Source organism: Phocoena phocoena, chromosome 1 (assembly GCF_963924675.1).
Source record: "Phocoena phocoena chromosome 1, mPhoPho1.1, whole genome shotgun sequence".
NCBI classification, from domain to species: Eukaryota; Metazoa; Chordata; class Mammalia; order Artiodactyla; family Phocoenidae; genus Phocoena; species Phocoena phocoena.
Window position 1 is genome coordinate 108,031,008 of NC_089219.1, and position 13,077 is coordinate 108,044,084.

Genomic DNA, 13,077 nt, shown 5'->3' on the forward strand with positions numbered 1-13,077 from the left:
AAAACTAATCCATAGTGACAGGAACTAGATCACTGATTTCCTGGGACAGGAAGTGGTAGGGGGATCGACGGCAGAGGACATTTTGGAGTACTGGAAATGTTCTTCCTTCTTGAACAGGGTAGTGGTTACGTGGGTACATTCATCTGTCGAAAGTCATCAAACTTGAAATGGATGCATTGTATTATTTTCAAATTACAACTCAAGAAATTTGATTTTAAAAAGTAATAAGAAGAATCATTCCAAATTTTAATGTCTTAATTATTATCATTATTATTATTATTAGCCTTAGAGGGTTCTTTTAGAAAAGTCTCTCTCTTGTGGTAAACAATTTGATTGAAATTTCAGCAATTTCCTCATTTTTGTATCTTTTTCTTCCATTAACTTTATGCACTATTAAATTGCATACTTTAAAATAAAACTAGAATCTATAAGAGCTCAATTTTATAAAAACAAATACATATATAGATATACCAAAATGACTCCATCAATATTTACCTACCTTAACAGAAGTTATTTTTGAATTTCAGATGTTTCAAATTTTTACATATTTGCATTTTCTGCATCATTTGAATTTTACATAATAAGCATATATAATTTTTGCAAAAATTAGAGTAACTTAAAAATAGAATCGAAGAAAAATACGTAAAGATGTTACCAGTAGTTAATTCCAGGAGGTGGGACTATGGATGGCTGCTTATTTACTTCTTTATATATATATTTAACATTTTTAAATTTAAAGAAAATGAATGACCTGGAAGTGAAGGAACAGAATAGCTATGGAAGAAGTATGGCGTAGGTGAGAGGAAAAGATAAAGGGAAGGAAAAACCTAGTTCTGGCAGGAATTGTGTTTAAGTTGGAGATGTGCGGGGAGCAGCTGTTGGGATAAGAAGGATGTTTGGGAGGCAGGTGGGTCATGAGGATATTTAGGACAGTTTTATGCCCGTTACGTGACTCCTCCTTGGTGTTTTTTTCAAAAGAAATATACAGACTTAAATTTCTTGTCAAGCATCTTTACCATTTTTGTTCCTCTTTGATTGGGAGCATATCTTGTGGAGCCAGGCGGGCTTCCGTTCAAATTCCTGCTTTCAAATCCCGCTCACTGACTGAGCGATGAGACAAGTTACTTAACCTTTTCACGCCTCAGTTTTCTCATGTGGGAAGTGAGGACGACGATATGATATAGGCCTGTTGAAAGGATTAAATGAGTAAACCCATGTAAAACTTGTAGACTATGCCTGGGCACACGGCACTAACATGTAATCATTGAGTGTAAGCTCTTGTGTTTTGGGCACAGCACTGCATAAAGACTCGGTGGGATTTTATTTAAGTTACTGATACTTTTGAGTGGCTGTGGACCCTCCTAGAGAGAGTAAAGCAATCCTCTCTGACCAGCAGTAACCTCCTGGGCTGGGAGGATCTGCAAGTATATTAGCTCATGTGATCAGCTCATCAAAAGGGGAATAATGGTCCAATTCCTTGCTTCAAGAATGCCCCAATGTAAAAAAAATAAAAATCATGATTTTACAGTAGAAAACATTTCTACACATGACACAAGACCCAGAATTTTAAAAGAGTGATACATATGACTACGTAAAATTTTATATTCAAAATACAAGCAATGAACTTTAAAAATATCATACATGTGGTACAAAGTTACATATGCCCCAAAACTTGTTATGGGAAGCAGTAGTCCCCTGATCCCATCCCACATTTCTTTTTTTCCAGGGGTAACCACTTTCAACTCACATAACCTACTGTTTGGCTATTTATCTCCTTATCTCTAAAGAAATATTGAGACTCTGATTTTCCAGTTTCCCACCCCAGGCCCTGCAGACCGGCCTGCAAAGGGAAGAGTGGAGTTTGTGTGTTTCCCTACCCTCCAGTCGTCTCCAAGGCAGCCGCCAGGACTTCCACTGGCTTGCAAACCAACACAGCCCACCTCACCCCTCCAAACCCAACGGCAAAGGAAACTTTGCAAGAACAAATGCCAGGCAAGCAGCTTGGCGATTTGGGGTGGAAGCGGGTTCTCGGGCAGGTCGGTAAAGGGTGGGAGCGCTCCAGAATGAGGAGCTGTGGTCGCCCAAACCCAGCGACTGCCCCCGCTGCAGTGCCCGCCCAGCTCCTCTCCCTTCCAGCCCCTTTCTCCCTTCTGTGTCATTCTCTCCTCTTTCCTGCTCTTTCCCTTCCTCGGATATTTTCGCCGGCCTCACGCCTTTCTCGTCAAGTCCTCCAAAGACAGCTGTGTCGTTCGGTCCTTCGTAACCTCTGAAAGTTCCAGAATCTCAAACTCAGAGAGATGCTCCTTAGCACCTGGAAGAGAACATTTTAATTAGCTATTCAAGTCCATCACAAGCCTCATCCATACGTTTCTACCGAGCAGTAGAGGACAAAAGTGTTTCCATCCGGTCACGTCCTGGGGCGTCTTCTCGGTGGAGCAGAGTCGCGGCAGGACGAAGGGGCGCCCGCCGGTCCCGGACTCGGAGCGGCCCCGGCTCGTCTCACCTTCGGCCCCGGAGGAGCCGGGCCGGGCGGCCGTGGGTCAGGGACTTGGGGTCTCCTCAGACGCCGGAATCCGCGGCCGGGGCTCCCCTTTCTGGCTGAGCTTGGAAAGAAAGGAAGAGGTTTCCTGGAGTGAAGGTTCAAATCTTAGCCTAACAGCGGCTTTTCGTGTCCAACGGAGACTTAGGAGCGAGCAGTTCTGAATAAAATGGGTGTAAACTGGGATAGGATCCATTAATATTCGGAATAATAAATAGGGCACCTGAATACATTACGGTACTTCCCATCCAGGCCTGGAACCCTCGACCCGAAAGCTAAGACGCTGTCACCCTGGCTGCTCAGCGACGTCACAGCCCCGCACCGCGACCCTTTACTCACAGGGACAAGCGCGCAGTTAGTTACAAGACGTGCGGTGCGAACCCCCCTTGCGGGGCAGGAGTCAGTGGGCGCAGCCTCTGCCTTTTGCCCCCGAGACCCAGGGTGACCCGACGAGGGGGTGCCACCGGCTCGGTCGCTACGCCCCTGGGCGGCGGGGCCGGGGCCTCCGGTGGCCAACGACGGGCAGAGTCGCCAGGGTCCAGCGGGGACGCCGCGGGCTCGTCCCCTCACCTGCCCTCCACGTCCGCGTGGACCGCGCGGACCGCGCCTCTCCGGGACGCGGGAGCGGGAAAGCACGTCCCATCTGAGGAGTAAAAAAATCCTTCTTCTAACTAAACAGAAAGGTCCCACCGAGATTTGAACTCGGATCGCTGGATTCAGAGTCCAGAGTGCTCACCATTACACCATGGAACCGGCTTGAAACGTGCTCGCTCTATGCCGCCAGAGATGGGGAAGTAAGTACTTATTTAGCCTCCACGCGTCCCAGCGATAATCCCAGGGCATTTCTTCTACGGTCCCGACAAGACTTGAATACGGTTGACCCGCGTGGGTGGTCCTCCGTCTTGCTTTCTCTCTGCTCCTCTCCTTTGATTGACTTCTCTCAGTTCACTTGCACCTCAGAAAATGAGGTAAAATCCACTTTGGGCTTCGGGCCAGGGAAGAGCCCCTGAAAGTCTCCATCATAAACCACATATTCTGCCTCAGTTTGCCAGAGTGTCCCATCCTGAGGTAAAATTTCTGCAGATAATAGTGTTACTTTTCTTCGCCTTCACACTTTTCCCATTGCCCAGAGAGGGCAGACGATTGTCAGGGCAGGACTTGGGACTTCCTGGGTCCCTTGGCTACACAGCACCGATGACACTCCAAAAGCTGCCACCACCTCCTACGTGTAATATATAAAGTGTGTCAGCAGTGGGATGGGCATGGGAGGCAGGAGACCTCTCCTTTTCTTCTTCATACACTTCTGATGAAGGGGGGCTAAGTTTTTCTTACAACCACTGTAGATTTGTTAGATTTACCGTGCAAGTAACAATTAACGTTTACACCAAACACTGAGACAAACCAGGCCATACTCACCTGGGGTGACTCAAAATCAACGACGTGCTGTGGAGGCCACAAGGCAGCGCTATGACACTTCGGCAGTCACAGACTCTTTCCTCACAGCTTGGGCAAGTCAGTTTCATTCCAATTTCTTAATATATCATGACCCAGAAGTTGGCTTAAAAGAAGTGTACACATATCCAGGTACCCAAGAGCACTCATTGCTGGGTCATAGAGCATGTGCATCCGAGTTGTCTGACAGTGTATACAGTATTTATGTACACAAAATACCACCACACTAAATATTTACATGTGTAATAGGTATAAATCCACACTATGTCTCAAAATAATAATCTGCGTTATTTCATTTCCCCTTTACTTCTTCATTTTCTCCCAAAGCCATTTCTCCCCTTATCCAATACACTGAACAGAAAAATTCGCATTAAAAGAAAAGAGCTGTCGGCCAAAAAACAGAGTCAGTAAGATGCCCAGTGTTGCTGGGAGACGTCCCAGGGACTGGACAAGAGTTGACTCAAGGAGGAAGGAGGCCCTTGTTACCAGGAGGAAGTTCACAGCACCGGGCTGAGGAGAAGATGAAACTCCCTTCTGGAAAATCAAGAAGCTGAGCGGCAACAAACAACACGAAGCGCTCCTCCAGGAGAACTTCAAGGTCAGTCAAGGTTTATGAGTGCAAGGACCACAAGGGGTCTCTGGCTGATACAGGAAGAAAAGAAATCCGTGGAAAGGACGTTGAGGGATCACAGAATGGCCGGGAAACCCGGAGCGTCCTGCTGAGTGCCAGACCCTGTTCTGGGCGTGGGGACGCAGGGGCGACCGTCACGGCGACTGCTGCCGTTGTGGAAATCGCGTGACGGACACAGGAAACCAAAACACCACACCGGCCCCCGGAGGCCTCTCGGAAGGGTGGGCAAAGTCTCATTCATTGGGTGCCGGCGAGGAAACAGGAAGAGCCGTCATGGATGCCCACCGGGAGTTCAGCTATCCTTGGACCCCATTCGGTTCAGGCCCAGAGGGTCCCGGCCCGGGCTCCGGGTGTCTCCGGGGGCGCAGGCATCTGAGACGAGTGAGGGGCAAGGCGGGGTCAGGCCATTCTGCTGCCCTTTTAGTTTCGGATAAGGCACCTAAGGCACCAGTTTCAAACAGGATAAAGAACATCATTCATCGCTCTAAACTTTCCGTTTCTCCGAGGCTTTCGAACTGGCACCGTTCTCCTGCGGGACAGGCGGCACATGCTGAGAATTAGTAAGTGTCTACTGCAAAGAGAGTCCAGAAAAGGCACGTGCTGTAGTCTCTGTGGCGCAATCGGTTAGCGCGTTCGGCTGTTAACCGAAAGGTTGGTGGTTCGAGCCCACCCAGGGACGGTGGGAGAGTTTTCTTTTCTTTTCTTTTTCCCCCCAGAACCCATCCAGGGTTTTCGGTGCTGAATACCATTCCAGGCGTTCCATGCTGATTATTACCTGTACATCTGCTCCCACAAAGTTTACCGAACTGTGTTCGGGGTCCTGTCCACCTCACCACTGCTGCCAGTCTTGGGCCACACTCCCCTTCCCAGCTCTATTGTCTATCGTCTCTACTGGACTCCATACTTGCCTAACTCACGACCTCCTGAAAGAGATCCAGGAAGCCACGGTCTGGTGGGATAAAGTCTTTATTCTGCCAAGTCTATAGACTTGGACAAGAAAGTCATATATTATGTGTCTTAAACTTTTCATCTGTGAACGTTAGTACTTGTTCTATGAATGATGTCAGCAGTGAACCCATCATCATAATTCTCCTCTGCATTGTTTCTGATAAAGGCCTTTCTTCCATGGTTGTGTATTACTTGGTTTCATGGTTTCACGATGACGAATATGCTGCAACCGTCATTATCGTACACACACCTCTGACCACTCGTGCAGGTGTTTCCATAGCGTAGGGATCTGGAAGTGCAAGTGCTACCTTTAGTGTTTCTATGCTTCTAATGTTGGTAAATCCTTCAGATTTTCCTCCCACAGAAGTGGGACTGAAGCATATGCCATTTTATTTTCCAGTCTTTCAATGTCCCTTTCTTCATTTACTTGCCAACACAGCAATCTTTGTATACATCTCTCTATGATAGTCTAACTAATAAAGGGAGCAGTGCCCTCCCGACATAAGTAAGGGGAAGGACAACAGAGGGACATTGTGGGCATTACACAGAGATATTCTATTGCATATGTTCGAAAGCTCAACATTCAATATTTTTTAAATCCTCCAAGAACTGGAATTGTTTTCTCTGCTGACCTAGTCAACAGGGTCCAGAGAAGACTGCCCAGAATGACCTCTTTGGTAACGTCCTGCCAAGCAACTTATCCAAAGAGAAGAATCTCGCTGATCCCAGAGGTTTTTCCCTTCTCCCCTTTTCTCTTTTATTTATAAAATTTGCTTATACTTTTAATTTGATGAAAACAATCTAATGCCTGTCCTTCCTCGTATAAAAAGGGGAATAAGTGTTTCTATGTTATTCCTTGTCCGTTTTTTGTTTGTTTGTTTTTTGGATGTGACTATAAAACTTAGCCCATCTAAGACACATCGTGGGAGCCAACAGAATCCTGCCCCCCCACAGGTTCCTGCTTCAGACCTGGACCCTTAGAGTTATTAGCTCATGTTTCCTCTGTTCTGTTAAATCTCATGCGCAGAAATTGAGTATTTTGGCTTTTTCGTACTGTGTGGTTACTGGACAAGGATTTTCTCTCTCTCTCTCTCTCTCTCTCTCTCTCTCTCATTTGTGCATCACTAATTTCTCCTCTCAGTGCGGGATTCTGGTTTTAATTTTAGGAAGTGAACTTCTGGGGATAATCCCTGTTTGATGGTGGTTGACAGGGATCCATTCGCTGTTAGGTAGAAGATGACAGCTAATCTGGACCATGAGTCTTTTTTGTCTGATGCCTGTCCTGAGGATTCTGGTATTTTCTGCTATGTGACACCGCAGCAGTGAGAAGCTGTCCACCTCTTGTCTTTCCACTATTTGGGAAAAACCGCGTGGGTCAAGGCAATCCTTGTCAATAACGGCAAAAGTGTAGTAGGTACAATAAGGATGATCTTAATATGCAATGGTTCCCTCATAAGGAGCTTCACAGGAATAAGGGGATTAATACAGGAAGAATATTGAATTTTTAGCATGGAATACGCAGATTTCTTTTCATTGGTATACTCAAGTTTCTAAATAACTGAAAAAATTCAAACAAATGTCCTTTAGGGATTGCTTACATCAGACTACAGGAAGCAGAGGAAAGACATTTATATCATTACAAACAAGCAACCAAGTCAGCAACATGAGCACTTGTGGCAACCCTACAAGTCAAGATTTAAACATTCCAGAACTCTAAGCCAGTTCAGTCCTTAATACAGATGGATGAGGAGCAATGACGTCATGCACAGATACATACCCTGGAAACTCAAAAGCATATCACAGGAGTACTCCGATTTTCATGAATGAGCTTCCTTCAATGACCTAATTTGGCTCACTTATTTCATTTTGTTTCCCTCACTGTTAGTTGCTGTTAATACACATCGTTGCCTCTGCTTTCACCTTAAATAATGCGCACTAGTTTGATGAATTTTTTTCCCTTTAAATATATTTTCTCAGAAACAAAACAATATACTTTCTCTTCCTTGGGATAGAATAGACAAATTTGGCCTCTAAAACTTTAAATTAATTAAAAATTAATTTCCCAATTAATTTCAGAAAAGTAATAATCACTTATGTAAATATAAAATAAGAAAATTAAGAATTTCTGGGAAAAACGCATTACTACTTATGCTTTCAATGTGGTATTTATATGAGGAAAAATTTTGTTGAATTGGTGACAAGGAACTATAACAGATTTAGCTGTAGATTAAATTAATGGTCTTGATTACTTGGAAGAACAGTGAGAAATGAAATGAAATTGATTACATAGACAACCGTTAATACTTTTAAGCAATTTAAATAATTTATACGTTTTATTTATAATGACATTTAAAATGTTTATGTCATGTGGTGTGTTTTTATCGAGGTTACTCAGAAAACTTAGATTGGTTTAATAATTTTGGTCTACAAATGACTATATATATTTTTTCAGATTATCTTAAAATGTAGAAAATAATGGTGGTATAATATTCTGGTATGTAAGTCTTGGCTTTATTTTGGCTTCAACATCTGAGTTAAGTTGGACTTCTTAAATATCTTATACTGGTTGTACCAGTTAAATAAGGAAACATATTCAGGAAGATTTCAATGTCATTAAAAAAATCATTTAAATTTATGTGTTGAAGTATATTAAATATACTAGTCAAGTACATTAAATATACTAATATCTTTAAAGAGGAATGACTACTTGTAATTCTAGAAACCAGACGACCCAATTATGCCGCTTACAATTTCTGGTAAATATTTTTAGGTGTCATCTAATATGTGATTCCATATATACGAATATATGATTCCAACATTCTCACGTTCCATCATGTGTCAGCTTAAATTACAAATTCAACATCTAGAGTTAAATTTAAATCTTGACTAACATTAACTTGATTTGATTAATGAATCATCTTTGGTTGCCTGAAAATTCTCTCTTTGTCCTTCCCGTTTGCCCTGATTTCCTGATAGGTTGGCTGACAACAGCGCTTTCGTTGGGGAATGCTGTTGTTTTCTGGGTTCACATATATTTCTATATTTTGTAGGTTTGCGGCTGGTGCTGTGGCTATTCTTATGTGTTCCCTTGACCAAAGTTCAGTAGAGGGCTTGTGTTTTCACTGCTCTGACACGGCAGAATCATAACCTTAATGCACACTGCACAGCTTCTGAAAGCTTCTCAAAGCGCCTCCTTGCTTCTCGTTACACATTCATTTTTTGCATGGCCCTTGCTTTTTATCACAGCAAGCACCAAAATCCAGCTTTGCACAGAAATGATATCATTGAAAAGCATGTAGACTAATCTAATGTTGGCAGATTTTACTATGTAAATTACACCTCAATAAAGCTTACTTTTAACATAAAAGGACAAACAAAACCAAATGTTGACAGGATGGAGAGCACTGGAAATTCTTATTCATTTCTGGAAAGGGTATAAAAAAGTTCAACAGGTTGGAAAAAAATTTGGCAGCATCAACTGAGGGTCATACATACACAGTTATATGCTGTGTCCCAGAAATCGTACTGGTAGCTGTGCTACACCTTTGACCTGTGCTCTCCAATATGATGGGTAAAGGCCACATAGGGCTATTGAACACTTGAAAGTTGCTAGGGCCACAGGTTGTAGTGATAATAGTTTGACGTAGTAAGTCTCCTAAAGCCTTAAAATAGATTAAACTAGAAAATTCAAAATTCCTTGTGACAGGTTTGAAAACTAATAAAGGGAAACGTCACTAAAATGAAGTCGGGAGACCAGAAGTGGGAGCTCTCACGGGGTACCACTCAAGTTCAAAGACAGAAAGTATCGTCAGTTACAGACCCAGACAGAAGAAGCATCAATAGGAAAGAATCATCGATTACAGGCCCCAACAGAAAAACATGTACGTTGCATCTCCTGCAGGAAACCAGCAACTTGGCAATGAGAAACCGTCATCACCCTGAACTTTCACTTTTCTTCAGAGGGCTTGATTTCAAAACAACCTCCCTTTGGAGAAATGCAGCTGGGACCCACAGGATCAGCTCCAGAGAGAGAGAAGCTCACTGGAATGAACCTAATTCTCTACCTTTTCGCCTTAGACCCAAAGGGCACTTGCGCGAACCCCCGGCTCCCGCGGCTTCTGGGAGCTGAGGAGTCAGCGGGGGCGACCCCTGCACTCGGGGGCATAGCTGTGGATCCGAGGACTCTGCGGTCCGTGAGGGAGCCCAAAGGCCGTCTGTGGGAGGCTCGGGGGGTCCTCCTTTCGGGGCAGGCTCGGAACCCTAAAACCAGGGCCTCTCGGAAGTCGCAGACTCCTTGCCTGAGAGATCTTGGGGCTTCAAAGTTCATTCTTCAGTTTAAAAACTTGGCGACTAGGATAGTGGTGGCAGGACCTACGGATTTCAGGAGCGTGTCACTCAGCTGTAGCACCTGCCGTGTTTCCGTAGTGTAGCGGTTATCACGTTCGCCTCACACGCGAAAGGTCCCCGGTTCGAAACCGGGCGGAAACAAGCGTTCTTCCTTTCCGAAACGTTTACCTACCTTCCCTTTTAAAAAAGCAAAACGGGCGAAAGGCAGGGGCTGAGGCAGCGGGCGCAGCTGCATTTTCCATCCCCAAGGTACAGGCCAGGAGTTCCGTTGCTGCCTGAGAGCCTGCTCAGCGCTAGGAGCCAGCCCTCCTTTCTCCGCTCTGAGTCACTGCGGAGTCCAGGCCACAGCCAGCTGACCCAAGTGCGCAAAGGACAAGGCTGACTTCGGCTCATTTTTACATCCGGAAATCCCCTCACCTCCTAAGCAGGCGCCTAAATCTCTTGCACATGTTCACGCGAGTTATGTCTCTGGAAACCAAGGAGTTCATCCCTGGCTTGGCTTCACACAAGTTCATCCCTTCACACTTGGCTTTCCCCCACCTCGGCACACTTAACGCAACAGTTTGATTTGCGTGACGGAACAAAAGAGACCGAACCCAGCTGTGCACCGGGGACGCGAGCCAAAGACACGGAAATGAACAATGTCAGGCTCCACGAACTGAGCTGGTCGCGGAGGGGAAGGAGCCCGTACCGGTGCCGTTAACCAGGAGAGCCCCCAGAGCCAGGGCAGACATCAGGAAGTGGACGGATCCGCCCATCACCTGCTGACATCGCAGTTGGCACCTGACTCAAGAGAAAACCGAGGTTCAGAAAGAGAGCATGACCTTGGCTCGGCAGCACACAGCACTGAAGCTAGACCAGGACGGACCTTGTGTCCTGTCTCAGAGCCCACAGCGTCGCCCAGGACTGCAGATGTGAAGGGTGATGAGCAGCCGGGCAAGGGCTGGGAGCCTTGCACAGCTGCATTGAGCTCTGGGCTTCTGGGAAATCTCCGTTCCTGCTCTCCTGGTCTCTGAAGTGTAATCTTTACTTTTACAATTTTCATTTGCAGATTCTAAGTCAAAGGTCCTCAGTGGTTCCCTGGTGGTCTAGTGGCTAGGATTCGGCGCTTTCACCGCTGCGGCCCGGGTTCGATTCCCGGTCAGGGAAGCTTTTTCCCGCCGCCCTCCCCCCCCTCCCCCTTTTTTTTTCCCTTTCAGCATCTCCACTGGGAGGCATCTTCCTCTTCCTGCCCCGACCAGAGCTGTGTTTTACTTCAAGGTTCAGATGCAGAAGAGCTTCTGCACTGAGTCCCCAAATGCCGGTGAGTCCCGGCCTCAGGGTCCTTGACATCGCGCAGGCTGGAGGAGGTGAGATGTAATGAACAGCCTGGGCTGGCCAGCTCTCGCCTCGGCTCTTTTCTCCCTGCATGTTACAAACCCGAAGACTGACTTACAGAGTTTTCATCCCAAGAGCATCGGGGACTCGAGTTCCAAAAGTTCATTAAAAACCAAAACCCAAACCCTTTGAAACATACAAAAATGTTGCAAGAGTATTAACATCGTATATTCTATACGTAAGTGCACAGTAAACACTTTCTCACGTTGGGTTTCTCACTCTCTCTCCGTATATAAGAATGGCGACACCACTTGAGAGTTCCTTGCAGACATCTCCACTCAAGATTGCTCCTTTCGTGTCTCTCAAAGCCAGCTTCTGCGGGACTTGTCCTCCAAGACCAGGGGAAGCCTTTGTCCTCGCGGGGACGCCCCCTTGCCCTTTCAGGAACCTGAAATCCGTTCTCTTCAGGCTGTAGAGAAGCTTCAGGAGGAGTTTTATTCAGCTCCCCCCGAAGTGCAGGCAGGAGACGTTCTGTGCTAGTAGGAATCCCCCCGCACCGGCTGCCCTCCGGTCTCCTCCCGGTTGCCTTGGCGGGCAGTGGGGTCTTGGGTCAGCCTGAGCGCTGGAACCGCCTACCTCGGGAAAGGCCCTTCGGGGAAGTGCAGCTGCCCCTTGGCTGTTGCCTGGATCTCTGTGCCCTGCAGGGAGCATAAAGAGTTCTGACAGGACACAAAGGTGACGAATCCTTCCCTGTAGTGAGTGGGAGGATGAGAGGAGCAGATGGGAAATGAATGCGTCAAAGGCAGGGGGAGTATTCTCAAGTGCTTGTCACAATTGTCTGCAAGGGTGGCTGCCCTATGATAATAGTGCTTAGTGTTGTCTTTTCCTGACCTTGACCCAGTCTCAGGTCCAGTGTGATTAACTGCTCTAAACCGTCCGTTCTTCCGAGGCTTTGGAAGTGGTACCATTTTCCTGCGAGAAAGGTGGCACACCCTGGGAATTAGTAAGTGTCTACTCCATAGAGAGTCCAGAAGAGTCACGTGCTGCTGTCTCTGTGGCGCAGTGGGTTAGCGCGTTCGGCTGTGAATCCTGAAAGTTGGTGGTTCTAGCCCACCCAAGGACGGTGGGAGAGGTTTCAGAACCCATTCAGCGTTTTCCGTGTTGATTACCATTCCCGGTGTTCCATGCTGATTATTACCTGTACATCTGCTCCCACAAAGTTTACCGAACTGCGTTCGGGGTCCTGTCCACCTCACGACTGCTGCCAGTCTTCGGCCACACTCCCCTTCCCAGCTCTATTGTCTGTCGTCTCTATTGGACTCTATACTGCCTAACTTACGACCTCCTGAAAGAGATCCAGGAATCCACGGTCTGGTGGGATAAAGTCTTTATTCTGCCAAGTCTATAGACTTGGACAAGAAAGTTATATTTTATGTGTCTTAAACTTTTCATCTGTGAATGTTAGTACTTGTTCTATGAATGATGTCAGCAGTGAACCCATCATCATAATTCTCCTCTGCATTGTTTCTGATAAAGGCCTTTCTTCCATGGTTGTGTATTACTTGGTTTCATGGTTTCACGATGATGAATATGCTGCAACCATCATTATCGTACACACACCTCTGACCACTCGTGCAGGTGTTTCCATAGCGTAGGGATCTGGAAGTGCAAGTGCTACCTTTTGTGTTTCTAATGTTGGTATATCCTTCAAATTTTCCTTCCACAGAAGTGGGACTGAATCATATTCCAGTTTATTTTCCGGTCTTTCAATGTCCCTTTCTTCATTTACTTGCCAACACAGCAATCTTTGTATACATCTCCCTAATAAAGAGAGAAGTGCCCT

At 46.0% G+C, this 13,077-nt stretch overlaps 3 non-coding genes across 3 annotated transcripts; 2 read left to right on the top strand and 1 right to left on the bottom strand.

Annotated features, from left to right (window-relative positions):
* Positions 1–3,220: 3,220 nt before the first annotated feature.
* Positions 3,221–3,292, bottom strand: TRNAQ-CUG (transfer RNA glutamine (anticodon CUG)). Its single transcript has one exon. It is a non-coding gene; the product is annotated as a tRNA-Gln (tRNA).
* A 1,935-nt stretch (positions 3,293–5,227) lies between these two features.
* TRNAN-GUU (transfer RNA asparagine (anticodon GUU)) lies at positions 5,228–5,301 on the top strand. The gene has a single exon. It is a non-coding gene; the product is annotated as a tRNA-Asn (tRNA).
* Positions 5,302–9,985: 4,684 nt separating this feature from the next.
* On the top strand, positions 9,986–10,058 carry TRNAV-CAC (transfer RNA valine (anticodon CAC)). Its single transcript has one exon. It is a non-coding gene; the product is annotated as a tRNA-Val (tRNA).
* Positions 10,059–13,077: the final 3,019 nt, after the last annotated feature.